This window comes from Oncorhynchus nerka, linkage group LG2 (assembly GCF_034236695.1).
Source record: "Oncorhynchus nerka isolate Pitt River linkage group LG2, Oner_Uvic_2.0, whole genome shotgun sequence".
NCBI classification, from domain to species: domain Eukaryota; kingdom Metazoa; phylum Chordata; class Actinopteri; order Salmoniformes; family Salmonidae; genus Oncorhynchus; species Oncorhynchus nerka.
Window position 1 is genome coordinate 5,283,113 of NC_088397.1, and position 26,749 is coordinate 5,309,861.

Sequence of the window (26,749 nt, forward strand, 5' to 3'; positions counted from 1 at the left end):
TAAGCAAGGTTAGTTTGTATTTCATCCAACAATCTGTGCTACAAATTATGGCTACAGTATATGCAATTTTTTCCACATTTTGAGTGACACAAAGATTCTTATCTAAATGGTGAAAATGCAACAGCTGTTAATCAGACTCACTTTGACTTTATATAGTGCACCAAGAGATAGTTTCTCGCTTACGGCCACACTGTCCTGAGTACGCCTGATCTCGTCTGATCTCAGAAGCTAAGCAGGGTCGGGCCTGGTTAGTACTTGGATGGGAGACCGCCTGGGAATACCAGGTGCTGTAAGCATTTGGCAACTCTTTGTCCGTTTTTTCCCACAAGGCTGAAATATGTGCCCTCGCTTTGAAATAAGTAAGCAAGGTTAGTTTGTATTTCATCCAACAATCTGTGCTACAAATTATGGCTACAGTATATGCAATTTTGAGTGACACAAAGATTCTTATCTAAATGGTGAAAATGCAACAGCTGTTAATCAGACTCACTTTGACTTTATATAGTGCACCAAGAGATGGTTTCTCGCTTACGGCCACACTGTCCTGAGTACGCCTGATCTCGTCTGATCTCAGAAGCTAAGCAGGGTCGGGCCTGGTTAGTACTTGGATGGGAGACCGCCTGGGAATACCAGGTGCTGTAAGCATTTGGCAACTCTTTGTCCGTTTTTTCCCACAAGGCTGAAATATGTGCCCTCGCTTTGAAATAAGTAAGCAAGGTTAGTTTGTATTTCATCCAACAATCTGTGCTACAAATTATGGCTACAGTATATGCAATTTTTTCCACATTTTGAGTGACACAAAGATTCTTATCTAAATGGTGAAAATGCAACAGCTGTTAATCAGACTCACTTTGACTTTATATAGTGCACCAAGAGATGGTTTCTCGCTTACGGCCACACTGTCCTGAGTACGCCTGATCTCGTCTGATCTCAGAAGCTAAGCAGGGTCGGCCTGGTTAGTACTTGGATGGGAGACCGCCTGGGAATACCAGGTGCTGTAAGCATTTGGCAACTCTTTGTCCGTTTTTTCCCACAAGGCTGAAATATGTGCCCTCGCTTTGAAATAAGTAAGCAAGGTTAGTTTGTATTTCATCCAACAATCTGTGCTACAAATTATGGCTACAGTATATGCAATTTTGAGTGACACAAAGATTCTTATCTAAATGGTGAAAATGCAACAGCTGTTAATCAGACTCACTTTGACTTTATATAGTGCACCAAGAGATGGTTTCTCGCTTACGGCCACACTGTCCTGAGTACGCCTGATCTCGTCTGATCTCAGAAGCTAAGCAGGGTCGGGCCTGGTTAGTACTTGGATGGGAGACCGCCTGGGAATACCAGGTGCTGTAAGCATTTGGCAACTCTTTGTCCGTTTTTTCCCACAAGGCTGAAATATGTGCCCTCGCTTTGAAATAAGTAAGCAAGGTTAGTTTGTATTTCATCCAACAATCTGTGCTACAAATTATGGCTACAGTATATGCAATTTTTTCCACATTTTGAGTGACACAAAGATTCTTATCTAAATGGTGAAAATGCAACAGCTGTTAATCAGACTCACTTTGACTTTATATAGTGCACCAAGAGATGGTTTCTCGCTTACGGCCACACTGTCCTGAGTACGCCTGATCTCGTCTGATCTCAGAAGCTAAGCAGGGTCGGGCCTGGTTAGTACTTGGATGGGAGACCGCCTGGGAATACCAGGTGCTGTAAGCATTTGGCAACTCTTTGTCCGTTTTTTCCCACAAGGCTGAAATATGTGCCCTCGCTTTGAAATAAGTAAGCAAGGTTAGTTTGTATTTCATCCAACAATCTGTGCTACAAATTATGGCTACAGTATATGCAATTTTTTCCACATTTTGAGTGACACAAAGATTCTTATCTAAATGGTGAAAATGCAACAGCTGTTAATCAGACTCACTTTGACTTTATATAGTGCACCAAGAGATGGTTTCTCGCTTACGGCCACACTGTCCTGAGTACGCCTGATCTCGTCTGATCTCAGAAGCTAAGCAGGGTCGGGCCTGGTTAGTACTTGGATGGGAGACCGCCTGGGAATACCAGGTGCTGTAAGCATTTGGCAACTCTTTGTCCGTTTTTTCCCACAAGGCTGAAATATGTGCCCTCGCTTTGAAATAAGTAAGCAAGGTTAGTTTGTATTTCATCCAACAATCTGTGCTACAAATTATGGCTACAGTATATGCAATTTTGAGTGACACAAAGATTCTTATCTAAATGGTGAAAATGCAACAGCTGTTAATCAGACTCACTTTGACTTTATATAGTGCACCAAGAGATGGTTTCTCGCTTACGGCCACACTGTCCTGAGTACGCCTGATCTCGTCTGATCTCAGAAGCTAAGCAGGGTCGGGCCTGGTTAGTACTTGGATGGGAGACCGCCTGGGAATACCAGGTGCTGTAAGCATTTGGCAACTCTTTGTCCGTTTTTTCCACAAGGCTGAAATATGTGCCCTCGCTTTGAAATAAGTAAGCAAGGTTAGTTTGTATTTCATCCAACAATCTGTGCTACAAATTATGGCTACAGTATATGCAATTTTGAGTGACACAAAGATTCTTATCTAAATGGTGAAAATGCAACAGCTGTTAATCAGACTCACTTTGACTTTATATAGTGCACCAAGAGATGGTTTCTCGCTTACGGCCACACTGTCCTGAGTACGCCTGATCTCGTCTGATCTCAGAAGCTAAGCAGGGTCGGGCCTGGTTAGTACTTGGATGGGAGACCGCCTGGGAATACCAGGTGCTGTAAGCATTTGGCAACTCTTTGTCCGTTTTTTCCCACAAGGCTGAAATATGTGCCCTCGCTTTGAAATAAGTAAGCAAGGTTAGTTTGTATTTCATCCAACAATCTGTGCTACAAATTATGGCTACAGTATATGCAATTTTTTCCACATTTTGAGTGACACAAAGATTCTTATCTAAATGGTGAAAATGCAACAGCTGTTAATCAGACTCACTTTGACTTTATATAGTGCACCAAGAGATGGTTTCTCGCTTACGGCCACACTGTCCTGAGTACGCCTGATCTCGTCTGATCTCAGAAGCTAAGCAGGGTCGGGCCTGGTTAGTACTTGGATGGGAGACCGCCTGGGAATACCAGGTGCTGTAAGCATTTGGCAACTCTTTGTCCGTTTTTTCCCACAAGGCTGAAATATGTGCCCTCGCTTTGAAATAAGTAAGCAAGGTTAGTTTGTATTTCATCCAACAATCTGTGCTACAAATTATGGCTACAGTATATGCAATTTTTTTGAGTGACACAAAGATTCTTATCTAAATGGTGAAAATGCAACAGCTGTTAATCAGACTCACTTTGACTTTATATAGTGCACCAAGAGATGGTTTCTCGCTTACGGCCACACTGTCCTGAGTACGCCTGATCTCGTCTGATCTCAGAAGCTAAGCAGGGTCGGGCCTGGTTAGTACTTGGATGGGAGACCGCCTGGGAATACCAGGTGCTGTAAGCATTTGGCAACTCTTTGTCCGTTTTTTCCCACAAGGCTGAAATATGTGCCCTCGCTTTGAAATAAGTAAGCAAGGTTAGTTTGTATTTCATCCAACAATCTGTGCTACAAATTATGGCTACAGTATATGCAATTTTTTCCACATTTTGAGTGACACAAAGATTCTTATCTAAATGGTGAAAATGCAACAGCTGTTAATCAGACTCACTTTGACTTTATATAGTGCACCAAGAGATGGTTTCTCGCTTACGGCCACACTGTCCTGAGTACGCCTGATCTCGTCTGATCTCAGAAGCTAAGCAGGGTCGGGCCTGGTTAGTACTTGGATGGGAGACCGCCTGGGAATACCAGGTGCTGTAAGCATTTGGCAACTCTTTGTCCGTTTTTTTTCCCACAAGGCTGAAATATGTGCCCTCGCTTTGAAATAAGTAAGCAAGGTTAGTTTGTATTTCATCCAACAATCTGTGCTACAAATTATGGCTACAGTATATGCAACATTTTGAGTGACACAAAGATTCTTATCTAAATGGTGAAAATGCAACAGCTGTTAATCAGACTCACTTTGACTTTATATAGTGCACCAAGAGATGGTTTCTCGCTTACGGCCACACTGTCCTGAGTACGCCTGATCTCGTCTGATCTCAGAAGCTAAGCAGGGTCGGGCCTGGTTAGTACTTGGATGGGAGACCGCCTGGGAATACCAGGTGCTGTAAGCATTTGGCAACTCTTTGTCCGTTTTTTTCCCACAAGGCTGAAATATGTGCCCTCGCTTTGAAATAAGTAAGCAAGGTTAGTTTGTATTTCATCCAACAATCTGTGCTACAAATTATGGCTACAGTATATGCAATTTTTTCCACATTTTGAGTGACACAAAGATTCTTATCTAAATGGTGAAAATGCAACAGCTGTTAATCAGACTCACTTTGACTTTATATAGTGCACCAAGAGATGGTTTCTCGCTTACGGCCACACTGTCCTGAGTACGCCTGATCTCGTCTGATCTCAGAAGCTAAGCAGGGTCGGGCCTGGTTAGTACTTGGATGGGAGACCGCCTGGGAATACCAGGTGCTGTAAGCATTTGGCAACTCTTTGTCCGTTTTTTTCCCACAAGGCTGAAATATGTGCCCTCGCTTTGAAATAAGTAAGCAAGGTTAGTTTGTATTTCATCCAACAATCTGTGCTACAAATTATGGCTACAGTATATTTTTTGCAATTTTGAGTGACACAAAGATTCTTATCTAAATGGTGAAAATGCAACAGCTGTTAATCAGACTCACTTTGACTTTATATAGTGCACCAAGAGATGGTTTCTCGCTTACGGCCACACTGTCCTGAGTACGCCTGATCTCGTCTGATCTCAGAAGCTAAGCAGGGTCGGGCCTGGTTAGTACTTGGATGGGAGACCGCCTGGGAATACCAGGTGCTGTAAGCATTTGGCAACTCTTTGTCCGTTTTTTTCCCACAAGGCTGAAATATGTGCCCTCGCTTTGAAATAAGTAAGCAAGGTTAGTTTGTATTTCATCCAACAATCTGTGCTACAAATTATGGCTACAGTATATGCAATTTTTTCCACATTTTGAGTGACACAAAGATTCTTATCTAAATGGTGAAAATGCAACAGCTGTTAATCAGACTCACTTTGACTTTATATAGTGCACCAAGAGATGGTTTCTCGCTTACGGCCACACTGTCCTGAGTACGCCTGATCTCGTCTGATCTCAGAAGCTAAGCAGGGTCGGGCCTGGTTAGTACTTGGATGGGAGACCGCCTGGGAATACCAGGTGCTGTAAGCATTTGGCAACTCTTTGTCCGTTTTTTCCCACAAGGCTGAAATATGTGCCCTCGCTTTGAAATAAGTAAGCAAGGTTAGTTTGTATTTCATCCAACAATCTGTGCTACAAATTATGGCTACAGTATATGCAATTTTGAGTGACACAAAGATTCTTATCTAAATGGTGAAAATGCAACAGCTGTTAATCAGACTCACTTTGACTTTATATAGTGCACCAAGAGATGGTTTCTCGCTTACGGCCACACTGTCCTGAGTACGCCTGATCTCGTCTGATCTCAGAAGCTAAGCAGGGTCGGGCCTGGTTAGTACTTGGATGGGAGACCGCCTGGGAATACCAGGTGCTGTAAGCATTTGGCAACTCTTTGTCCGTTTTTTCCCACAAGGCTGAAATATGTGCCCTCGCTTTGAAATAAGTAAGCAAGGTTAGTTTGTATTTCATCCAACAATCTGTGCTACAAATTATGGCTACAGTATATGCAATTTTGAGTGACACAAAGATTCTTATCTAAATGGTGAAAATGCAACAGCTGTTAATCAGACTCACTTTGACTTTATATAGTGCACCAAGAGATGGTTTCTCGCTTACGGCCACACTGTCCTGAGTACGCCTGATCTCGTCTGATCTCAGAAGCTAAGCAGGGTCGGGCCTGGTTAGTACTTGGATGGGAGACCGCCTGGGAATACCAGGTGCTGTAAGCATTTGGCAACTCTTTGTCCGTTTTTTCCCACAAGGCTGAAATATGTGCCCTCGCTTTGAAATAAGTAAGCAAGGTTAGTTTGTATTTCATCCAACAATCTGTGCTACAAATTATGGCTACAGTATATGCACATTTTGAGTGACACAAAGATTCTTATCTAAATGGTGAAAATGCAACAGCTGTTAATCAGACTCACTTTGACTTTATATAGTGCACCAAGAGATGGTTTCTCGCTTACGGCCACACTGTCCTGAGTACGCCTGATCTCGTCTGATCTCAGAAGCTAAGCAGGGTCGGGCCTGGTTAGTACTTGGATGGGAGACCGCCTGGGAATACCAGGTGCTGTAAGCATTTGGCAACTCTTTGTCCGTTTTTTCCCACAAGGCTGAAATATGTGCCCTCGCTTTGAAATAAGTAAGCAAGGTTAGTTTGTATTTCATCCAACAATCTGTGCTACAAATTATGGCTACAGTATATGCAATTTTGAGTGACACAAAGATTCTTATCTAAATGGTGAAAATGCAACAGCTGTTAATCAGACTCACTTTGACTTTATATAGTGCACCAAGAGATGGTTTCTCGCTTACGGCCACACTGTCCTGAGTACGCCTGATCTCGTCTGATCTCAGAAGCTAAGCAGGGTCGGGCCTGGTTAGTACTTGGATGGGAGACCGCCTGGGAATACCAGGTGCTGTAAGCATTTGGCAACTCTTTGTCCGTTTTTTCCCACAAGGCTGAAATATGTGCCCTCGCTTTGAAATAAGTAAGCAAGGTTAGTTTGTATTTCATCCAACAATCTGTGCTACAAATTATGGCTACAGTATATGCAATTTTTTCCACATTTTGAGTGACACAAAGATTCTTATCTAAATGGTGAAAATGCAACAGCTGTTAATCAGACTCACTTTGACTTTATATAGTGCACCAAGAGATGGTTTCTCGCTTACGGCCACACTGTCCTGAGTACGCCTGATCTCGTCTGATCTCAGAAGCTAAGCAGGGTCGGGCCTGGTTAGTACTTGGATGGGAGACCGCCTGGGAATACCAGGTGCTGTAAGCATTTGGCAACTCTTTGTCCGTTTTTTCCCACAAGGCTGAAATATGTGCCTCGCTTTGAAATAAGTAAGCAAGGTTAGTTTGTATTTCATCCAACAATCTGTGCTACAAATTATGGCTACAGTATATGCAATTTTTCCAATTTTGAGTGACACAAAGATTCTTATCTAAATGGTGAAAATGCAACAGCTGTTAATCAGACTCACTTTGACTTTATATAGTGCACCAAGAGATGGTTTCTCGCTTACGGCCACACTGTCCTGAGTACGCCTGATCTCGTCTGATCTCAGAAGCTAAGCAGGGTCGGGCCTGGTTAGTACTTGGATGGGAGACCGCCTGGGAATACCAGGTGCTGTAAGCATTTGGCAACTCTTTGTCCGTTTTTTCCCACAAGGCTGAAATATGTGCCCTCGCTTTGAAATAAGTAAGCAAGGTTAGTTTGTATTTCATCCAACAATCTGTGCTACAAATTATGGCTACAGTATATGCAATTTTGAGTGACACAAAGATTCTTATCTAAATGGTGAAAATGCAACAGCTGTTAATCAGACTCACTTTGACTTTATATAGTGCACCAAGAGATGGTTTCTCGCTTACGGCCACACTGTCCTGAGTACGCCTGATCTCGTCTGATCTCAGAAGCTAAGCAGGGTCGGGCCTGGTTAGTACTTGGATGGGAGACCGCCTGGGAATACCAGGTGCTGTAAGCATTTGGCAACTCTTTGTCCGTTTTTTCCCACAAGGCTGAAATATGTGCCCTCGCTTTGAAATAAGTAAGCAAGGTTAGTTTGTATTTCATCCAACAATCTGTGCTACAAATTATGGCTACAGTATATGCAATTTTTTCCACATTTTGAGTGACACAAAGATTCTTATCTAAATGGTGAAAATGCAACAGCTGTTAATCAGACTCACTTTGACTTTATATAGTGCACCAAGAGATGGTTTCTCGCTTACGGCCACACTGTCCTGAGTACGCCTGATCTCGTCTGATCTCAGAAGCTAAGCAGGGTCGGGCCTGGTTAGTACTTGGATGGGAGACCGCCTGGGAATACCAGGTGCTGTAAGCATTTGGCAACTCTTTGTCCGTTTTTTCCCACAAGGCTGAAATATGTGCCCTCGCTTTGAAATAAGTAAGCAAGGTTAGTTTGTATTTCATCCAACAATCTGTGCTACAAATTATGGCTACAGTATATGCAATTTTTTTTTGAGTGACACAAAGATTCTTATCTAAATGGTGAAAATGCAACAGCTGTTAATCAGACTCACTTTGACTTTATATAGTGCACCAAGAGATGGTTTCTCGCTTACGGCCACACTGTCCTGAGTACGCCTGATCTCGTCTGATCTCAGAAGCTAAGCAGGGTCGGGCCTGGTTAGTACTTGGATGGGAGACCGCCTGGGAATACCAGGTGCTGTAAGCATTTGGCAACTCTTTGTCCGTTTTTTTCCCACAAGGCTGAAATATGTGCCCTCGCTTTGAAATAAGTAAGCAAGGTTAGTTTGTATTTCATCCAACAATCTGTGCTACAAATTATGGCTACAGTATATGCAATTTTTCCACATTTTGAGTGACACAAAGATTCTTATCTAAATGGTGAAAATGCAACAGCTGTTAATCAGACTCACTTTGACTTTATATAGTGCACCAAGAGATGGTTTCTCGCTTACGGCCACACTGTCCTGAGTACGCCTGATCTCGTCTGATCTCAGAAGCTAAGCAGGGTCGGGCCTGGTTAGTACTTGGATGGGAGACCGCCTGGGAATACCAGGTGCTGTAAGCATTTGGCAACTCTTTGTCCGTTTTTTCCCACAAGGCTGAAATATGTGCCCTCGCTTTGAAATAAGTAAGCAAGGTTAGTTTGTATTTCATCCAACAATCTGTGCTACAAATTATGGCTACAGTATATGCAATTTTGAGTGACACAAAGATTCTTATCTAAATGGTGAAAATGCAACAGCTGTTAATCAGACTCACTTTGACTTTATATAGTGCACCAAGAGATGGTTTCTCGCTTACGGCCACACTGTCCTGAGTACGCCTGATCTCGTCTGATCTCAGAAGCTAAGCAGGGTCGGGCCTGGTTAGTACTTGGATGGGAGACCGCCTGGGAATACCAGGTGCTGTAAGCATTTGGCAACTCTTTGTCCGTTTTTCCCACAAGGCTGAAATATGTGCCCTCGCTTTGAAATAAGTAAGCAAGGTTAGTTTGTATTTCATCCAACAATCTGTGCTACAAATTATGGCTACAGTATATGCAATTTTTTCCACATTTTGAGTGACACAAAGATTCTTATCTAAATGGTGAAAATGCAACAGCTGTTAATCAGACTCACTTTGACTTTATATAGTGCACCAAGAGATGGTTTCTCGCTTACGGCCACACTGTCCTGAGTACGCCTGATCTCGTCTGATCTCAGAAGCTAAGCAGGGTCGGGCCTGGTTAGTACTTGGATGGGAGACCGCCTGGGAATACCAGGTGCTGTAAGCATTTGGCAACTCTTTGTCCGTTTTTTCCCACAAGGCTGAAATATGTGCCCTCGCTTTGAAATAAGTAAGCAAGGTTAGTTTGTATTTCATCCAACAATCTGTGCTACAAATTATGGCTACAGTATATGCAATTTTGAGTGACACAAAGATTCTTATCTAAATGGTGAAAATGCAACAGCTGTTAATCAGACTCACTTTGACTTTATATAGTGCACCAAGAGATGGTTTCTCGCTTACGGCCACACTGTCCTGAGTACGCCTGATCTCGTCTGATCTCAGAAGCTAAGCAGGGTCGGGCCTGGTTAGTACTTGGATGGGAGACCGCCTGGGAATACCAGGTGCTGTAAGCATTTGGCAACTCTTTGTCTGTTTTTTCCCACAAGGCTGAAATATGTGCCCTCGCTTTGAAATAAGTAAGCAAGGTTAGTTTGTATTTCATCCAACAATCTGTGCTACAAATTATGGCTACAGTATATGCAATTTTTCCACATTTTGAGTGACACAAAGATTCTTATCTAAATGGTGAAAATGCAACAGCTGTTAATCAGACTCACTTTGACTTTATATAGTGCACCAAGAGATGGTTTCTCGCTTACGGCCACACTGTCCTGAGTACGCCTGATCTCGTCTGATCTCAGAAGCTAAGCAGGGTCGGGCCTGGTTAGTACTTGGATGGGAGACCGCCTGGGAATACCAGGTGCTGTAAGCATTTGGCAACTCTTTGTCCGTTTTTTCCCACAAGGCTGAAATATGTGCCCTCGCTTTGAAATAAGTAAGCAAGGTTAGTTTGTATTTCATCCAACAATCTGTGCTACAAATTATGGCTACAGTATATGCAATTTTGAGTGACACAAAGATTCTTATCTAAATGGTGAAAATGCAACAGCTGTTAATCAGACTCACTTTGACTTTATATAGTGCACCAAGAGATGGTTTCTCGCTTACGGCCACACTGTCCTGAGTACGCCTGATCTCGTCTGATCTCAGAAGCTAAGCAGGGTCGGGCCTGGTTAGTACTTGGATGGGAGACCGCCTGGGAATACCAGGTGCTGTAAGCATTTGGCAACTCTTTGTCCGTTTTTTCCCACAAGGCTGAAATATGTGCCCTCGCTTTGAAATAAGTAAGCAAGGTTAGTTTGTATTTCATCCAACAATCTGTGCTACAAATTATGGCTACAGTATATGCAATTTTTCCACAGTGACACAAAGATTCTTATCTAAATGGTGAAAATGCAACAGCTGTTAATCAGACTCACTTTGACTTTATATAGTGCACCAAGAGATGGTTTCTCGCTTACGGCCACACTGTCCTGAGTACGCCTGATCTCGTCTGATCTCAGAAGCTAAGCAGGGTCGGGCCTGGTTAGTACTTGGATGGGAGACCGCCTGGGAATACCAGGTGCTGTAAGCATTTGGCAACTCTTTGTCCGTTTTTTCCCACAAGGCTGAAATATGTGCCCTCGCTTTGAAATAAGTAAGCAAGGTTAGTTTGTATTTCATCCAACAATCTGTGCTACAAATTATGGCTACAGTATATGCAATTTTGAGTGACACAAAGATTCTTATCTAAATGGTGAAAATGCAACAGCTGTTAATCAGACTCACTTTGACTTTATATAGTGCACCAAGAGATGGTTTCTCGCTTACGGCCACACTGTCCTGAGTACGCCTGATCTCGTCTGATCTCAGAAGCTAAGCAGGGTCGGGCCTGGTTAGTACTTGGATGGGAGACCGCCTGGGAATACCAGGTGCTGTAAGCATTTGGCAACTCTTTGTCCGTTTTTTCCCACAAGGCTGAAATATGTGCCCTCGCTTTGAAATAAGTAAGCAAGGTTAGTTTGTATTTCATCCAACAATCTGTGCTACAAATTATGGCTACAGTATATGCAATTTTTTCCACATTTTGAGTGACACAAAGATTCTTATCTAAATGGTGAAAATGCAACAGCTGTTAATCAGACTCACTTTGACTTTATATAGTGCACCAAGAGATGGTTTCTCGCTTACGGCCACACTGTCCTGAGTACGCCTGATCTCGTCTGATCTCAGAAGCTAAGCAGGGTCGGGCCTGGTTAGTACTTGGATGGGAGACCGCCTGGGAATACCAGGTGCTGTAAGCATTTGGCAACTCTTTGTCCGTTTTTTTCCCACAAGGCTGAAATATGTGCCCTCGCTTTGAAATAAGTAAGCAAGGTTAGTTTGTATTTCATCCAACAATCTGTGCTACAAATTATGGCTACAGTATATGCAATTTTGAGTGACACAAAGATTCTTATCTAAATGGTGAAAATGCAACAGCTGTTAATCAGACTCACTTTGACTTTATATAGTGCACCAAGAGATGGTTTCTCGCTTACGGCCACACTGTCCTGAGTACGCCTGATCTCGTCTGATCTCAGAAGCTAAGCAGGGTCGGGCCTGGTTAGTACTTGGATGGGAGACCGCCTGGGAATACCAGGTGCTGTAAGCATTTGGCAACTCTTTGTCCGTTTTTTCCCACAAGGCTGAAATATGTGCCCTCGCTTTGAAATAAGTAAGCAAGGTTAGTTTGTATTTCATCCAACAATCTGTGCTACAAATTATGGCTACAGTATATGCAATTTTGAGTGACACAAAGATTCTTATCTAAATGGTGAAAATGCAACAGCTGTTAATCAGACTCACTTTGACTTTATATAGTGCACCAAGAGATGGTTTCTCGCTTACGGCCACACTGTCCTGAGTACGCCTGATCTCGTCTGATCTCAGAAGCTAAGCAGGGTCGGGCCTGGTTAGTACTTGGATGGGAGACCGCCTGGGAATACCAGGTGCTGTAAGCATTTGGCAACTCTTTGTCCATTTTTTCCCACAAGGCTGAAATATGTGCCCTCGCTTTGAAATAAGTAAGCAAGGTTAGTTTGTATTTCATCCAACAATCTGTGCTACAAATTATGGCTACAGTATATGCAATTTTTTCCACATTTTGAGTGACACAAAGATTCTTATCTAAATGGTGAAAATGCAACAGCTGTTAATCAGACTCACTTTGACTTTATATAGTGCACCAAGAGATGGTTTCTCGCTTACGGCCACACTGTCCTGAGTACGCCTGATCTCGTCTGATCTCAGAAGCTAAGCAGGGTCGGGCCTGGTTAGTACTTGGATGGGAGACCGCCTGGGAATACCAGGTGCTGTAAGCATTTGGCAACTCTTTGTCCATTTTTTTTCCCACAAGGCTGAAATATGTGCCCTCGCTTTGAAATAAGTAAGCAAGGTTAGTTTGTATTTCATCCAACAATCTGTGCTACAAATTATGGCTACAGTATATGCAATTTTGAGTGACACAAAGATTCTTATCTAAATGGTGAAAATGCAACAGCTGTTAATCAGACTCACTTTGACTTTATATAGTGCACCAAGAGATGGTTTCTCGCTTACGGCCACACTGTCCTGAGTACGCCTGATCTCGTCTGATCTCAGAAGCTAAGCAGGGTCAGGCCTGGTTAGTACTTGGATGGGAGACCGCCTGGGAATACCAGGTGCTGTAAGCATTTGGCAACTCTTTGTCCGTTTTTTCCCACAAGGCTGAAATATGTGCCCTCGCTTTGAAATAAGTAAGCAAGGTTAGTTTGTATTTCATCCAACAATCTGTGCTACAAATTATGGCTACACTATATGCAATTTTGAGTGACACAAAGATTCTTATCTAAATGGTGAAAATGCAACAGCTGTTAATCAGACTCACTTTGACTTTATATAGTGCACCAAGAGATGGTTTCTCCCTTACGGCCACACTGTCCTGAGTACGCCTGATCTCGTCTGATCTCAGAAGCTAAGCAGGGTCGGGCCTGGTTAGTACTTGGATGGGAGACCGCCTGGGAATACCAGGTGCTGTAAGCATTTGGCAACTCTTTGTCCATTTTTTCCCACAAGGCTGAAATATGTGCCCTCGCTTTGAAATAAGTAAGCAAGGTTAGTTTGTATTTCATCCAACAATCTGTGCTACAAATTATGGCTACAGTATATGCAATTTTGAGTGACACAAAGATTCTTATCTAAATGGTGAAAATGCAACAGCTGTTAATCAGACTCACTTTGACTTTATATAGTGCACCAAGAGATGGTTTCTCGCTTACGGCCACACTGTCCTGAGTACGCCTGATCTCGTCTGATCTCAGAAGCTAAGCAGGGTCGGTCCTGGTTAGTACTTGGATGGGAGACCGCCTGGGAATACCAGGTGCTGTAAGCATTTGGCAACTCTTTGTCCGTTTTTTCCCACAAGGCTGAAATATGTGCCCTCGCTTTGAAATAAGTAAGCAAGGTTAGTTTGTATTTCATCCAACAATCTGTGCTACAAATTATGGCTACAGTATATGCAATTTTGAGTGACACAAAGATTCTTATCTAAATGGTGAAAATGCAACAGCTGTTAATCAGACTCACTTTGACTTTATATAGTGCACAAAGAGATGGTTTCTCGCTTACGGCCACACTGTCCTGAGTACGCCTGATCTCGTCTGATCTCAGAAGCTAAGCAGGGTCAGGCCTGGTTAGTACTTGGATGGGAGACCGCCTGGGAATACCAGGTGCTGTAAGCATTTGGCAACTCTTTGTCCGTTTTTTCCCACAAGGCTGAAATATGTGCCCTCGCTTTGAAATAAGTAAGCAAGGTTAGTTTGTATTTCATCCAACAATCTGTGCTACAATTTATGGCTACACTATATGCAATTTTGAGTGACACAAAGATTCTTATCTAAATGGTGAAAATGCAACAGCTGTTAATCAGACTCACTTTGACTTTATATAGTGCACCAAGAGTTAGTTTCGCTACGGCCACACTGTCCTGAGTACGCCTGATCTCGTCTGATCTCAGAAGCTAAGCAGGGTCGGGCCTGGTTAGTACTTGGATGGGAGACCGCCTGGGAATACCAGGTGCTGTAAGCATTTGGCAACTCTTTGTCTGTTTTTTCCCACAAGGCTGAAATATGTGCCCTCGCTTTGAAATAAGTAAGCAAGGTTAGTTTGCATTTCATCCAACAATCTGTGCTACAAATTATGGCTACAGTATATGCAATTTTTTCCACATTTTGAGTGACACAAAGATTCTTATCTAAATGGTGAAAATGCAACAGCTGTTAATCAGACTCACTTTGACTTTATATAGTGCACCAAGAGATGGTTTCTCGCTTACGGCCACGCTGTCCTGAGTCGTCTGATCTCAGAAGCTAAGCAGGGTCGGTCCTGGTTAGTACTTGGATGGGAGACACCTGGGAATACCAGGTGCTGTAAGCAAATTCTTTGTCCATTTTTCCCACAAGGCTGAAATATGTGCCTCGCTTTGAAATAAGTAAGCAAAGGTTAGTTTTGTATTTCATCCAACAATCTGTGCTACAATTTATGGCTACAGTATATGCAATTTTGAGTGACACAAGATTCTTATCTAAATGGTGAAAATGCAACAGCTGTTAAACTGGCACAAGCAAAGCAGTTCGACACATACAACGACACAGAGTTACACATGGAGTAAAACAAACATACAGTCAATAATACAGTAGAAACAAGTCTATATACGATGTGAGCAAATGAGGTGAGATAAGGGAGGTAAAAGGCAAAAAAAGGCCATGGTGGCAAAGTAAATACAATGTAGCAAGTAAAACACTGGAATGGTAGATTTGCAGTGGAAGAATGTGCAAAGTAGAAATAAAAATAATGGGGTGCAAAGGAGCAAAATAAATAAAATAAATAAATAAAATAAAATTAATACAGTAGGGAATGAGGTAGTTGTTTGGGCTAAATTATAGGTGGGCTATGTACAGGTGCAGTAGTCTGTGAGCTGCTCTGACAGCTGGTGCTTAAAGCTAGTGAGGGAGATAAATGTTTCCAGTTTCAGAGATGTTTGTTCCAGTCATTGGCAGCAGAGAACTGGAAGGAGAGGCAGCCAAAGAAAGAATTGGTTTTGGGGGTGACCAGAGAGATATACCTGCTGGAGCGCGTGCTACAGGTGGGAGATGCTATGGTGACCAGCGAGCTGAGATACCTAGCAGGGTCTTGTAGATGACATGGAGCCAGTGGGTTTGGCGACGAGTATGAAGCGAGGGCCAGCCAACGAGAGCGTACAGGTCGCAATGGTGGGTAGTATATGGGGCTTTGGTGACAAAACGGATGGCACTGTGATAGACTGCATCCAATTTGTTGAGTAGGGTATTGGAGGCTATTTTGTAAATGACATCACCGAAGTCGAGGATTAGTAGGATGGTCAGTTTTACAAGGGTATGTTTGGTAGCATGAGTGAAGGATGCTTTGTTGCGAAATAGAAAGCCGATTCTAGATTTAACTTTGGATTGGAGATGTTTGATGTGGGTCTGGAAGGAGAGTTTACAGTCTAACCAGACACCTAGGTATTTGTAGTTGTCCACGTATTCTAAGTCAGAGCCGTCCAGATGTCAACTGGTTGCTGCGGAAAAGGAGGAGGTCAAAAGGGGGGTGAGTGTAGCCGATGTGAAACGGCTAGCTAGTTAGAGGTGGTGCGCACTAATAGCGTTTCAATTGGTGACGTCACTTACTCTGAGACCTTGAAGTAGTGGTTCCCCTTGCTCTGCAAGGGCTGCGGCTGTTGTAGTTATTGTTACATATAGAGACAGATATGACACTATTGAGCAAAGATAGGTATACATTAGACCACAAACAGAAAGCGGACAGGAAACCAAAGATTAAACAGACATAAGTGTAATGGCCGAAGCCATACGTGCTTTACTGTGCATAAGGGCTTAGGGCAAAGAGGAGGAGGTGACCCTTAAATACATGATCTATTATGGAAGGAGCAGGACATCATTATAAAGATTAGATAGAGAGGGTAAAGGACATAAGTGCTTAGGGTAAGATAGATATACATTAATTTTAGGACATGAGAGGGTCCTGCCACCATTGTAATCTAATCAAGAGCGGATACAGGCGTTATTAGGCATGAACATGGAGGAAGCCTGGACTGAAAGATAATGGTGACCGATGACTTGAGGGAAGTAACTTCATTAACATATGGAATGGACTCATATACTGTATGTGTATAAAAACACAGCCAGTGCTCTGGGAAGTTGTGTGTTCCGCGGACCATCTAGGCTTCTGATATGTTTGTATTAAAAGCCTATATTGAATTCACAAGTTCTTGTAAGTGTTATATTTTGTAACGATCCTCCAAGACAACACTTGGTAGCGGTGAACAACTCATTGCTGCTCATATTTTTAGTCTAAACACCCCTCAACTTGGATATACGCACCAAGTCCCCAACTATGAATTAAAAAATAAATAATCTTACGGCGAAGGGGGAACAAACCATACAGAGCTTTTGTGGAGCGATGGGTAACGATGCTTCGAGGGTGACTGTTGACGTGTGCAGAGGGTCCCTGGCTCGCGCCCGGGTCGGGGCGAGGGGACGGACTAAAGTTATACTGTTACAAATCCAGAGCCGATGTCAACGAGGCAAGTCAGTTAAGAACACATTCTTATTTTCAATGGCGGCCTAGGAACAGTGGGTTAACTGCCTTGTTCAGGGGCAGAACGATAGACCTTGTCAACACGGGGATTCGTTTTTGCAAACTTCCGGTTACTAGTCCAACGCTCTAACCACCTGCCTTATATTGCACTCCACGAGGAGCCTGCAGGCTGACTACAAGTTAAGCGAGGGCAGCAAGAAGCCAAGGTAAGATGCTAGCTAGCATTAAACTTATAAAAAAACAATCAATCTTCACATAATCTCTAGTTAAGTACACATGGTTGATGATATTACTAGTTTATCTAGTGTGTCCTGCGTTGCATATAATCGATGCGGTGCCTGTTAATTTCTCATGGAATCACAGCCGACTTCGCCAAACGGGTGATGATTTAGCACTGTCGTTGCACCAAACCTAACCATAAATATCAATGCATTTCTTTAAAATCAATACACAATTATATATTTTTAAACCTGCATATTTAGTTAATATTGCCTGCTAACATGAATTTCTTATAACTAGGGAAATTGTGTCACTTCTCTTGCGTTCCGTGCAGTCAGGGTATATGCAGCAGGTTGGGCCACCTGGCTCGTTGTGAACTGTGTGAAGTCCATTTATTCCTAACAAAGACCGTAATTAATTTGCCAGAATATACATAATTATGACATAACATTGAAGGTTGTACAATGTAACAGCAATATTTAGACTTAGGGATGCCACCCGTTAGATAAAATACGGAACGGTTTGGTATTTCACTGAAAGAATAAACGTTTTGTTTTCAAAATGATCGTTTCCGGATTCGACCATTTTAATGACCAAAGGCTCATATTTCTGTGTGTAATTATGTTATAATTAAGTCTATGATTTGATGTTTGATAGAGCAGTCTGACTGAGCGATGGTAGCACTGTCGTGCGTTTTGCCAGCAGCTCGCTCTGAGACTTGGAGTAGTTGTTCCCCTTGCTTTGCAAGGACCGCAGCTTTTGTGGAGCAATGGGTAACGATGCTTCGAGGGTGGCTGTTGTCGATGTGTTCCTGGTTCGAGCCCAGGTAGGGGTGAGGAGAGGGACAGAAGCTATACTGTTACACTGGCAATACTAAAGTGCCTATAAGAATATCCAATAGTCAATGTTAATGAAATACAAATGGTATAGAGAGAAATAGTCCTATAATAACTACAACCTAAAACTTCTTACCTGGGAATATTGAAGACTCATGTAAAAAGGAACCACCAGTTTTCATATGTTCTCATGTTCTGAGCAAGGAACTTAAACGTTAGCTTTTTTACATGGCACATATTGCACTTTTACTTTCTTCTCCAACACTTTGTTTTTGCATTATTTCAACCAAATTGTTGAAATGTTTCATTATTTGAGGCTAAATAGTTTTTATTTATGATTTTTATTGATTATTTTAAGTTAAAATAAGTGTTAATTCAGTATTGTTGTAATTGTCATTTTTACAAATAAATAATATAAAATAGGCCGATTAATCGGTATCTGCTTTTTTGGTCCTCCAATAATCGGTATCGACGTTGAAAAATCATAATCGGTTGACATCTAGTCTAATTTACGAATTTAACTTATAGATAGAACCAGCTCTTACCATGACTAACAGTTGTCCTGATCTTCTCCTCCTCTTCTTCATCTTTAATGATGACATTCAGCTCCAGTGTTTGACTGCAGTCTTCCAGCTTCACTGATGCCATCTCTGAATCCTGCAGTGCAAACTGGGCTCCACTGTCACAATCAGGACCCAGTGACTGTAGGTTTCTACTCAGTGTGGAAGGAGAGAGGCAGGCTGGGATTGTCCTCACTGTTGATGTTACCGGCCTCAGACTTAATCTGAGTCGGTCTGTAGTAATAAAGAGAAACATACAAAAGTTATTGTCTAGACAGTTCTGGTGCTTTCTTTATTCTCTATTAATTATGTCATTTCAATAGATCAGGTAGCTAAGCATTGACAGAACATTAAATCATTTCCCATTAGACAAAGTGCACACTTTAAATTACACTTAACCTATAGATTTCCTGAATTAAAATAAATGACTCAAAAACCATTTAGTACAAGGTTGCAGTACGTTTCAGGCAGCACTATGTACTATTTTCCTGAATAACCTTGTCTTCACTGTGTTATTTCAATCAGAAACCAATTGTATTTCCCGTTCACACCACAGCAACATTTATAGATAAAGATAGATACAACTGAATGTGTTTGAATATTAGTACACATGTAGACAACTGATACATTCAGCACCAAGTCAAGTCTGGGACCAAAAGGCTCCTGAACAGCTTCAATCCCCAAGACGTCAGACTGCTGAAGAGTTAATCAAATGGCTACCCAGACAACTTGTATTGACCCCGTTAATTACTTATCTGTTTGCACTGGCTATATGGACACTCACATATTCTACACTGACACTCCAACACACACACAGTAGTGCAACAGTGAAATTCTCCCTCGCTCATGCACCCGCACTGCTTGCACTGAAGTCCGTTGACGCAAATGACGTCGATACAAAACCAATAACACGTCAAACGAACTCAGAAATCTCAAAGAAATGTGGTTTATTTAGTTATCTTGACGAGATCTCGTACATTCACTCAGACAAACCCAAAGTATCTAGCTAACTTATGTGACTTGTAAAATAGTTTAATCACGTTCTTCACTCATTCGGTTTGACAGAAAAACAACACATACAATTAAAACCTTTACCAAACGTGATGATACCGATTTGTTAGCTAGAATTTGATAACATGTTCTTTCCAACGTTTGAAGACGCTATTACATACCTGTAGCCATACATTTAAAACGGAGACAAAAGGTATCATATTAACATCAATAGTTCTGACGCTTTCTTTATTCTGAAGAATGGCGTGCGCTTGCCCGGAAGTTCCTGTTTCATTCAAACAAATGTAATGTGTATGTGTCCACCTACTGTACAGTTAGTGAACTGCGGGGGAAAAAGTCATGTCCATTCCAGATAAGCGGGTAAAACGACATCAGACAAAATACGAAAATGGATCCAAAAAACCCTCTCACTCCTTCTGTCACAGTCCAAATCACACCCCTACACACACCCATACACAGTCTCAGGGGCCCGAGAGTGGGGAATGTCTTCATTCCCTGCAATGCTTCGGCAGTTAATTACAAAAACCTTTCAGCCGCACATACAATTATATCCAGTTTCTTAAACGTCTTGTTCGTTTGGGCAGTACAATTAATCACCTGCGTAATAAATGCCACAAAATCCACCTTCGTTACAAATCAGTGTATCAGTATCCCTCAACTGGTGAAAGACATTCTGAATCTCTACAGGCTGCGGGGCATCCACTGCCATAGCTTCCACAGCTCCCGTCGCTCCTTCAACTACTTCCCGTCCTGTAGGAGACCTGCTGTTCAGCACAGATCTTCAAACTCCTTCACCCTAGCAGGGCACTCTGGGAATTCGTCAACTTGAATTCTACCTCAATTGCTACACAGCACATCATCAGATACTTCAATGACACACACTTAGCCATAAATGACCATGCTTTTCTCAATGTCATCACGGAACCGGCTTATACACCAAACTCTCACTGGGTATATTATGTTTCCCAGCATCACATGAGTAGCAGTAGCGAGCGGTGCGTGGGTCAAATCACTGAGGAAGTATATTACAACCTATGTTAGACATAATGATTCATAGATCATACCACATAATGACAACATAATGATTAATAGATTATGACAACATAATGATTAATAGATTATGACAACATAATGATTAATAGATTATGACAACATAATGATAATGATGACAACATAATGATTAATAGATAGACAACATAATGATTACATAATGATTAATAGATTATTAATGATTATAGATTATGACAACATAATGATTAATAGATTATTATGATTAGACTTAGACAACATAATGATTAATAGATTATGACAACATAATGATTAATAGATTATGACAACATAATGATTAATAGATTATGACAACATAATGATTAATAGATTGACAACATAATGATTAATAGATTATGACAACATAATGATTAATAGATTATGACAACATAATGAGTAATAGATTATGACAACATAATGATTAATAGATTATGACAACATAATGATTAATAGATTATGACAACATAATGATTAATAGACTTAGACAATATAATGATTAATAGATTATGACAACATAATGATTAATAGATTATGACAACATAATGATTCCAAGTTGACCGGTAGTATACTTTCTAGACGTATAGTTAGGTAGTCGATTAAATGTATTATGCGAGAAATGGCGATGAAAACGGATTTATGTACAAATATTGCTCTAATAACCATGATATGGAAGTAAACTTGGAGTCACCCGATGATACTTTATTGTTATTGTTTACTCCATGTGTAACTCTGTGTTGTTGTCTGTTCACACTGCTATGCTTTATCTTGGCCAGGTCGCAGTTGCAAATGAGAACTTGTTCTCAACTAGCCTACCTGGTTAAATAAAGGTGATTTATTTTTTATTTTTTAATAAATAAATAAATACGGTGTGTGGTCCTCCCACCACCGCTCGGGAAACCATGCAGTTTACTACAGATTAACTTCACAGTTTGGTGAAAGTGCAAGGTTATCTTGATACTCCTTTCCAATAAATATCGAGGGTCTTATTCTGGTGACATGGTGATCGATGCTTGACTGCTGTTTGACAAATAAAAATATTATCTTGTCCATAATAACCAAACAAAAACATAAGTACTTTTACGATACGTGTTTGTTCCGTCGTGTGCATTAGTAGCGCAAGTCTCAATTTAAAGTGCATTCGGAAAGTATTCAGACCCCTTTACTTTTTCCACACGTTGCAGTCTTATTCTAAAACAGATTAAATACAAAAAATCCTTATCAACCTACACAGAATAGCCCATAATGTCAAAGCGAAAACAGGTTTAGAAAATGTTTGCAAATGTATTAAATATAAAAAAACAGAAATACCTTATTTATGTAAGTATTCAGACCATTTGCTATGAGATTCGAAATTGAGCTCAGGTGCATCCGGTTTTCATTGATTATCCTTGAGATGTTTCTACAACTTGATTGGAGTCCACCCGTGGTACATTAAATTGATTAGACATGATTTGAAAAGGCTCACACCAGTCTATATATGGTCCCACAGTTGACAGTGCATGTTAGAGCAAAAACCAAGCCATGAGGTCGAAGGAATTTTACTGTAGAGCTCCGAGACAGGATTCATTCAAGGCACAGATCTGGGGATGGGTACCAAAACATTTCTGCAGCATTGAAGGTCCCCAAGAACACAGTGGACTCCATCATTCTTCAATGGAAGAAGTTTGGAACCACCAAGACTCTTCCTAGAGCTGGCCTTCCACCCTAACTGAGCAATCGGGGGAGAAAGGCCTTGGTCAGGGAGGTGACCAAGAACCTGATGTTCACTGACAGAGCGCCAGAGTTCCTCTGTGGAGATGAGAGAACCTTCCAGAAGGACAACCATCTCTGCAGCACTCCACCAATCAGGCCTTTATGGTAGAGTGCCCAGACGGAAGCCACTCCTCAGTAAAAAGGCATATGACAGCCCGCTTGGAGTTTGCCAAAAGGCACCTAAAGGACTCTCAGACCATGAGACAACAGGATTCTCTGGTCTGATGAAACCGAGATTGAACTCTTTGGCCTGAATGCCAAGCATTCCTCCCAGTCTGGAGGAAACCTGACACCATCCCTACGGTGAAGCATGGAGGTGGCAGCATCATGTCTGGAGGAAACCTGACACCATCCCTACGGTGAAGCATGGAGGTGGCAGCATCATGCTTTGGGGATGTCTTTCAGCGGCAGGGACAAGGAGACTAGTCAGGGTCGATGGAAAGATGAACAGAGCAAAGTACAGAGAGATCCTTGATGAAAACCTGTTCCAGAGCACTCAGGACCTCAGACTGGGGTGAAGGTTCAACTTCCAACAGGACAACGACCCTAAACACACAGCAAAGATATCGTAGGAGTGGCTTCGGTACAAGTCTCTGAATGTCCTTGATCAAGTCAAATCAAATGTTATTTGTCACATGTGCCAAATACAACAGGTGTAGAACTTACAGTGAAATGCTTACTTACAAACTCTTAACCAACAATGCAGTTAAGAAAAATACCTAAAGAAATAAAACAAATAATTAAAGAGCAGCAGTAAAATAACAATTGTGAGGCTATATAAAGGGGGTACTGGTACAAAGTCAATGTGCGGGGGCACCGGTTAGTCGAGGTAATTGAGGTAATATGTACATGTAGGTAGAGTTATTAAAGTGACTATTATCTAGCCAGAGCCCGAACTTGAACCCGGTCGAACATCTCTGGGGAGACCTGAAAATAACTGTGCAGCGATGCTCCTCATCCAGCCCGACAGAGCTTGAGAGGATCTGCAAAGAAGAATGTGAGAAACTCTGGAATTCTGGAAATGTTTTTTTTTTTTTTTTTTATACATTTGAAAAAAAAAATCTAAAAACCTGTTTTTGCTGCTTTGTCATTATGGGGTATTATGTGTAGATTTTTTTTTTTTTCGCTCATCAATTTAATTTAATCAGAACGTGGAAAAGTCAAGGGGTCTGAATACTTTCCGAATGCACTGTATTTTCCATTAGTTTTCACCATATTGATGTTGGTTTTAAGTTTTAGGAGACTTTTCTTAGCGGATGTACAATCATCGTGAATTGAATAATGGGTGGTTTCAGGCCCCCCGGAGTGAACAGGCCCCTGTGTGAACAGGCCCCGGTGTGAACAGGCCCCGGTGTGAACAGGCCCCGGTGTGAACACACTCGTTCAGAAACGAGGGTTGAGGGGGCTTACATTGACAACTTCTCTTCATTGGCTAATGGGTTTCGACCGACGGCAAAGATGGCCGTGGGGATTCCCCCAAGGGCATAAGGTGAGGGTAAATGGAGGCTGTTTTGTACGTGTTTGTAACACAGCCATAGATAAGGGTGTGAAGAGGACAGGGCTGTTTATCTAAACTAACATGTGACAACATAAACACTACGTCTACATTATGTGCGAGAGTCACATGACCTGAACACGTCGGCAGTTTGGCGCATTACAAAAAAAATAAAACTTGTCTCCATTGACAGTCCATGATGGGAAGTGGACAGGAGGGCATGGGACAGGGGACTGTGTAGTTTCAGGTGTATAAAGTGGTGTGCCAACTGTAGGGGATGATCATGTTGCGGGGGATCAGAAGTGTCCGGTACAAGAGAAGTAGGTCGAGGTGGTCAGAGTATGGGATGTGATGTGAATTGGACATTACAGTTTGTGTGAATCTCATTATACCAGAGAAGAAGTTAGTGCATTAGTCCAGAGACAGAGTAGTGCATTAGGTGTCATATGCCGAGGCAGTGAAGAAAGTAGAGGATGTATCAAGGGTGAGGGATACTGAGAGGAGCCCTGTGAGTAGTAGATCTGTACCAGTACAGAGGGATTCTGAGAGGAGCCCTGTGAGTAGTAGATCTGTACCAGTACAGAGGGATTCTGAGAGGAGCCCTGTGAGTAGTAGATCTGTACCAGTACAGAGGAATACTGAGAGGAGCCCTGTGAGTAGTAGATCTGTACCAGTACAGAGGGATACTGAGAGGAGCCCTGTGAGTAGTAGATCTGTACCAGTACAGAGGGATTCTGAGAGGAGCCCTGTGAGTAGTAGATCTGTATCAGAACAGAGGGATACTGTAAGTCAATGAGTGATACTGTAAGTCAATGAGTGATACTGTAAGTCAATGAGTGATACTGTGAGTCAATGAGTGATACTGTAGGTCAATGAGTGATACTGTAAGTCAATGAGTGATACTGTAGGTCAATGAGTGATACTGTAGGTCAATGAGTGATACTGATACTGTAGGTCAATGAGTGATACTGTAAGTCAATGAGTGATACTGTAAGTCAATGAGTGATACTGTAGGTCAATGAGTGATACTGTAGGTCAATGAGTGATAGGTCTGTAGGTCAATGAGTGATACTGTAGGTCAATGAGTGATACTGTAGGTCAATGAGTGATACTGTAGGTCAATGAGTGATACTGTGAGTCAATGAGTGATACTGTAGGTCAATGAGTGATATAGTCAATGAGTGATAGGTCAATGAGTGATACTGTAGGTCAATGAGTGATACTGTAGGTCAATGAGTGATACTGTAGGTCAATGAGTGATACTGTAGGTCAATGAGTGATACTGTAGGTCAATGAGTGATACTGTAGGTCAGTAAGGTTGGCTTAGTGTTCATAGTAAATGGTTATCAACTGTACAGCAGAAATGGAATGTAAATCACAGACAATAGATGTGGCAGATAGTGGAGAAGTACTTCAACGTGATACGAGACTGGAGATCAGAGGAGTTACAGGGGGTGTCCTGTTCTCCGAGGTCATCGGCATGATGCAGGAGCAGATAGGGTCACAGTAGCATGGAGCAGATAGGGTCACAGTAGCATGGAGCAGGAGTCAAGATGATACTGGGTCACAGTAGCATGGAGCAGGTAGTCAGAGTAGGTCATAGGGTCACAGTAGCATGGAGCAGGAGTAGATAGGGTCACAGTAGCATGGAGCAGGTAGGGTCAGTAGTATGATGTAGGAGTAGATAGGGTCGAGTGGTAGCATGATGAGACTGTAGTCAATGGAGATAGAGGTAGCATGATGTAGGAGTAGATAGGGTCACAGTAGCATGGAGCAGGGGAGCATGGAGCAGATAGGGTCACAGTAGCATGGAGTAGATAGGGGTAGCAGATAGGGTCACAGTAGTATGATGTAGGAGTAGATAGGGGGTAGTATGGAGCAGGAGCAGATAGGGTCACAGTAGTATGAGCATGGAGCAGGAGCAGATAGGGTCACAGTAGTATGATGTAGGAGTAGATAGGGTCACAGTAGCATGGAGCAGATAGGGTCACAGTAGCATGGAGCAGATAGGGTCACAGTAGCATGGAGCAGATAGGGTCACAGTAGCATGGAGTATAGATAGGGTCACAGTAGCATGATGTAGGAGTAGATAGGGTCACAGTAGCATGGAGCAGGTCACAGTAGTAGATAGGGTCACAGTAGCATGGAGATATGGAGCAGGAGCAGAGGGTCACAGCATGGAGTCACAGTAGCATGGAGTAGATAGGGTCACAGTAGCATGGAGCAGATAGGGTCACAGTAGCATAGAGCAGGAGTAGATAGGGTCACAGTAGTCACAGTAGCATGGAGCAGAGGGTCACAGTAGCATGATGTAGGAGTAGATAGGGTCACAGTAGCATGGAGCAGGAGTAGATAGGGTCACAGTGGTGGGTTTTTAATATGTGTACGGTTAGTTGGAAGGTGTTTTTTCCCCTTTCCCATTGTCCCGTTTGCATCACAAAGTATAATGCATTTATACGATAGTCCAGTTGGGGGTGGTAATGCAACATATTGTATGCCAACCGCCGTTGAACCCCACTGAAGAAGAAGAAGAAGAAGAACGACGACTCACTGTTGTGCTGTCAATATGCTCACCTTTGTGTCCGTTTCAAATACATTACTACAGGTATGTAATAGCACGTTTACACTTTATAATATCGAAAGAACATGTCATAACATGTTAGGTAACAAACCTGTCAAGGTGTTATGACGTTATTTTTGTGTCAAGCCGAATGCGTGAAAAACGTGCTAAAAACACATCTAACGTTAGACTTTGAGTTTGATTTAATTAATATACAGTTCGACAATGTAATTTTCATAAAGATTCAATTCATTTTAGATTTCTGAGTTTTTTTTATACGTTA

The 26,749-nt window shown here is 42.1% G+C and overlaps 1 protein-coding gene, 1 long non-coding RNA gene, 40 other non-coding genes and 1 pseudogene across 43 annotated transcripts in view; 42 read left to right on the forward strand and 1 right to left on the reverse strand.

Annotated features, from left to right (window-relative positions):
- The first annotated feature begins 177 nt into the window (after positions 1-177).
- On the forward strand, positions 178-296 carry LOC135562449 (5S ribosomal RNA). The gene has a single exon (XR_010459967.1). It is a non-coding gene; the product is annotated as a 5S ribosomal RNA (ribosomal RNA).
- Positions 297-526: 230 nt separating this feature from the next.
- On the forward strand, positions 527-645 carry LOC135562450 (5S ribosomal RNA). The gene has a single exon (XR_010459968.1). It is a non-coding gene; the product is annotated as a 5S ribosomal RNA (ribosomal RNA).
- Positions 646-886: 241 nt separating this feature from the next.
- Positions 887-1,004, forward strand: LOC135562506 (5S ribosomal RNA). Its single transcript, XR_010460034.1, has one exon. It is a non-coding gene; the product is annotated as a 5S ribosomal RNA (ribosomal RNA).
- A 230-nt stretch (positions 1,005-1,234) lies between these two features.
- LOC135562453 (5S ribosomal RNA) lies at positions 1,235-1,353 on the forward strand. The gene has a single exon (XR_010459971.1). It is a non-coding gene; the product is annotated as a 5S ribosomal RNA (ribosomal RNA).
- Positions 1,354-1,594: 241 nt separating this feature from the next.
- Positions 1,595-1,713, forward strand: LOC135562454 (5S ribosomal RNA). Its single transcript, XR_010459972.1, has one exon. It is a non-coding gene; the product is annotated as a 5S ribosomal RNA (ribosomal RNA).
- A 241-nt stretch (positions 1,714-1,954) lies between these two features.
- Positions 1,955-2,073, forward strand: LOC135562455 (5S ribosomal RNA). The gene has a single exon (XR_010459973.1). It is a non-coding gene; the product is annotated as a 5S ribosomal RNA (ribosomal RNA).
- A 230-nt stretch (positions 2,074-2,303) lies between these two features.
- Positions 2,304-2,422, forward strand: LOC135562456 (5S ribosomal RNA). The gene has a single exon (XR_010459974.1). It is a non-coding gene; the product is annotated as a 5S ribosomal RNA (ribosomal RNA).
- A 229-nt stretch (positions 2,423-2,651) lies between these two features.
- On the forward strand, positions 2,652-2,770 carry LOC135562457 (5S ribosomal RNA). The gene has a single exon (XR_010459975.1). It is a non-coding gene; the product is annotated as a 5S ribosomal RNA (ribosomal RNA).
- A 241-nt stretch (positions 2,771-3,011) lies between these two features.
- Positions 3,012-3,130, forward strand: LOC135562458 (5S ribosomal RNA). Its single transcript, XR_010459976.1, has one exon. It is a non-coding gene; the product is annotated as a 5S ribosomal RNA (ribosomal RNA).
- Positions 3,131-3,363: 233 nt separating this feature from the next.
- Positions 3,364-3,482, forward strand: LOC135562459 (5S ribosomal RNA). Its single transcript, XR_010459977.1, has one exon. It is a non-coding gene; the product is annotated as a 5S ribosomal RNA (ribosomal RNA).
- Positions 3,483-3,723: 241 nt separating this feature from the next.
- Positions 3,724-3,842, forward strand: LOC135562460 (5S ribosomal RNA). Its single transcript, XR_010459979.1, has one exon. It is a non-coding gene; the product is annotated as a 5S ribosomal RNA (ribosomal RNA).
- A 234-nt stretch (positions 3,843-4,076) lies between these two features.
- Positions 4,077-4,195, forward strand: LOC135562462 (5S ribosomal RNA). The gene has a single exon (XR_010459980.1). It is a non-coding gene; the product is annotated as a 5S ribosomal RNA (ribosomal RNA).
- A 242-nt stretch (positions 4,196-4,437) lies between these two features.
- LOC135562463 (5S ribosomal RNA) lies at positions 4,438-4,556 on the forward strand. Its single transcript, XR_010459981.1, has one exon. It is a non-coding gene; the product is annotated as a 5S ribosomal RNA (ribosomal RNA).
- Positions 4,557-4,792: 236 nt separating this feature from the next.
- Positions 4,793-4,911, forward strand: LOC135562465 (5S ribosomal RNA). Its single transcript, XR_010459983.1, has one exon. It is a non-coding gene; the product is annotated as a 5S ribosomal RNA (ribosomal RNA).
- A 242-nt stretch (positions 4,912-5,153) lies between these two features.
- LOC135562466 (5S ribosomal RNA) lies at positions 5,154-5,272 on the forward strand. Its single transcript, XR_010459984.1, has one exon. It is a non-coding gene; the product is annotated as a 5S ribosomal RNA (ribosomal RNA).
- A 230-nt stretch (positions 5,273-5,502) lies between these two features.
- On the forward strand, positions 5,503-5,621 carry LOC135562467 (5S ribosomal RNA). The gene has a single exon (XR_010459985.1). It is a non-coding gene; the product is annotated as a 5S ribosomal RNA (ribosomal RNA).
- A 230-nt stretch (positions 5,622-5,851) lies between these two features.
- On the forward strand, positions 5,852-5,970 carry LOC135562468 (5S ribosomal RNA). The gene has a single exon (XR_010459986.1). It is a non-coding gene; the product is annotated as a 5S ribosomal RNA (ribosomal RNA).
- A 231-nt stretch (positions 5,971-6,201) lies between these two features.
- On the forward strand, positions 6,202-6,320 carry LOC135562469 (5S ribosomal RNA). Its single transcript, XR_010459987.1, has one exon. It is a non-coding gene; the product is annotated as a 5S ribosomal RNA (ribosomal RNA).
- A 230-nt stretch (positions 6,321-6,550) lies between these two features.
- Positions 6,551-6,669, forward strand: LOC135562470 (5S ribosomal RNA). Its single transcript, XR_010459988.1, has one exon. It is a non-coding gene; the product is annotated as a 5S ribosomal RNA (ribosomal RNA).
- Positions 6,670-6,910: 241 nt separating this feature from the next.
- LOC135562471 (5S ribosomal RNA) lies at positions 6,911-7,029 on the forward strand. Its single transcript, XR_010459989.1, has one exon. It is a non-coding gene; the product is annotated as a 5S ribosomal RNA (ribosomal RNA).
- A 238-nt stretch (positions 7,030-7,267) lies between these two features.
- LOC135562472 (5S ribosomal RNA) lies at positions 7,268-7,386 on the forward strand. Its single transcript, XR_010459990.1, has one exon. It is a non-coding gene; the product is annotated as a 5S ribosomal RNA (ribosomal RNA).
- Positions 7,387-7,616: 230 nt separating this feature from the next.
- LOC135562473 (5S ribosomal RNA) lies at positions 7,617-7,735 on the forward strand. Its single transcript, XR_010459991.1, has one exon. It is a non-coding gene; the product is annotated as a 5S ribosomal RNA (ribosomal RNA).
- A 241-nt stretch (positions 7,736-7,976) lies between these two features.
- Positions 7,977-8,095, forward strand: LOC135562474 (5S ribosomal RNA). The gene has a single exon (XR_010459992.1). It is a non-coding gene; the product is annotated as a 5S ribosomal RNA (ribosomal RNA).
- Positions 8,096-8,330: 235 nt separating this feature from the next.
- Positions 8,331-8,449, forward strand: LOC135562476 (5S ribosomal RNA). Its single transcript, XR_010459997.1, has one exon. It is a non-coding gene; the product is annotated as a 5S ribosomal RNA (ribosomal RNA).
- Positions 8,450-8,690: 241 nt separating this feature from the next.
- On the forward strand, positions 8,691-8,809 carry LOC135562477 (5S ribosomal RNA). The gene has a single exon (XR_010459998.1). It is a non-coding gene; the product is annotated as a 5S ribosomal RNA (ribosomal RNA).
- Positions 8,810-9,039: 230 nt separating this feature from the next.
- Positions 9,040-9,158, forward strand: LOC135562478 (5S ribosomal RNA). The gene has a single exon (XR_010459999.1). It is a non-coding gene; the product is annotated as a 5S ribosomal RNA (ribosomal RNA).
- Positions 9,159-9,398: 240 nt separating this feature from the next.
- Positions 9,399-9,517, forward strand: LOC135562479 (5S ribosomal RNA). Its single transcript, XR_010460000.1, has one exon. It is a non-coding gene; the product is annotated as a 5S ribosomal RNA (ribosomal RNA).
- A 230-nt stretch (positions 9,518-9,747) lies between these two features.
- Positions 9,748-9,866, forward strand: LOC135562480 (5S ribosomal RNA). The gene has a single exon (XR_010460003.1). It is a non-coding gene; the product is annotated as a 5S ribosomal RNA (ribosomal RNA).
- A 240-nt stretch (positions 9,867-10,106) lies between these two features.
- On the forward strand, positions 10,107-10,225 carry LOC135562481 (5S ribosomal RNA). The gene has a single exon (XR_010460004.1). It is a non-coding gene; the product is annotated as a 5S ribosomal RNA (ribosomal RNA).
- Positions 10,226-10,455: 230 nt separating this feature from the next.
- Positions 10,456-10,574, forward strand: LOC135562482 (5S ribosomal RNA). Its single transcript, XR_010460006.1, has one exon. It is a non-coding gene; the product is annotated as a 5S ribosomal RNA (ribosomal RNA).
- A 234-nt stretch (positions 10,575-10,808) lies between these two features.
- LOC135562484 (5S ribosomal RNA) lies at positions 10,809-10,927 on the forward strand. The gene has a single exon (XR_010460008.1). It is a non-coding gene; the product is annotated as a 5S ribosomal RNA (ribosomal RNA).
- Positions 10,928-11,157: 230 nt separating this feature from the next.
- LOC135562485 (5S ribosomal RNA) lies at positions 11,158-11,276 on the forward strand. Its single transcript, XR_010460009.1, has one exon. It is a non-coding gene; the product is annotated as a 5S ribosomal RNA (ribosomal RNA).
- A 241-nt stretch (positions 11,277-11,517) lies between these two features.
- LOC135562486 (5S ribosomal RNA) lies at positions 11,518-11,636 on the forward strand. Its single transcript, XR_010460010.1, has one exon. It is a non-coding gene; the product is annotated as a 5S ribosomal RNA (ribosomal RNA).
- A 231-nt stretch (positions 11,637-11,867) lies between these two features.
- On the forward strand, positions 11,868-11,986 carry LOC135562492 (5S ribosomal RNA). Its single transcript, XR_010460015.1, has one exon. It is a non-coding gene; the product is annotated as a 5S ribosomal RNA (ribosomal RNA).
- Positions 11,987-12,216: 230 nt separating this feature from the next.
- LOC135562493 (5S ribosomal RNA) lies at positions 12,217-12,335 on the forward strand. The gene has a single exon (XR_010460019.1). It is a non-coding gene; the product is annotated as a 5S ribosomal RNA (ribosomal RNA).
- Positions 12,336-12,576: 241 nt separating this feature from the next.
- LOC135562494 (5S ribosomal RNA) lies at positions 12,577-12,695 on the forward strand. The gene has a single exon (XR_010460021.1). It is a non-coding gene; the product is annotated as a 5S ribosomal RNA (ribosomal RNA).
- Positions 12,696-12,927: 232 nt separating this feature from the next.
- On the forward strand, positions 12,928-13,046 carry LOC135562402 (5S ribosomal RNA). Its single transcript, XR_010459916.1, has one exon. It is a non-coding gene; the product is annotated as a 5S ribosomal RNA (ribosomal RNA).
- Positions 13,047-13,276: 230 nt separating this feature from the next.
- LOC135562499 (5S ribosomal RNA) lies at positions 13,277-13,395 on the forward strand. Its single transcript, XR_010460027.1, has one exon. It is a non-coding gene; the product is annotated as a 5S ribosomal RNA (ribosomal RNA).
- A 230-nt stretch (positions 13,396-13,625) lies between these two features.
- On the forward strand, positions 13,626-13,744 carry LOC135562495 (5S ribosomal RNA). The gene has a single exon (XR_010460024.1). It is a non-coding gene; the product is annotated as a 5S ribosomal RNA (ribosomal RNA).
- A 230-nt stretch (positions 13,745-13,974) lies between these two features.
- Positions 13,975-14,093, forward strand: LOC135562551 (5S ribosomal RNA). Its single transcript, XR_010460047.1, has one exon. It is a non-coding gene; the product is annotated as a 5S ribosomal RNA (ribosomal RNA).
- Positions 14,094-14,321: 228 nt separating this feature from the next.
- Positions 14,322-14,439, forward strand: LOC135562509 (5S ribosomal RNA; annotated as a pseudogene).
- Positions 14,440-14,968: 529 nt separating this feature from the next.
- LOC135573344 (uncharacterized) overlaps positions 14,969-26,749 on the reverse strand; it is a 123,962-nt gene continuing 112,181 nt past the window's right edge. Inside the window, exon 3 of the long non-coding RNA XR_010464671.1 lies at positions 14,969-18,835. This is a non-coding gene — a long non-coding RNA (uncharacterized LOC135573344). The remainder of the gene's footprint in view (positions 18,836-26,749) is intronic.
- LOC135573336 (zinc finger protein 664-like) overlaps positions 26,415-26,749 on the forward strand; it is a 55,881-nt gene continuing 55,546 nt past the window's right edge. For both annotated transcript variants that reach the window (XM_065022378.1, XM_065022375.1), the window contains exon 1: positions 26,415-26,511. The gene's annotated coding sequence lies outside the window, so the exon portion shown is untranslated. The remainder of the gene's footprint in view (positions 26,512-26,749) is intronic.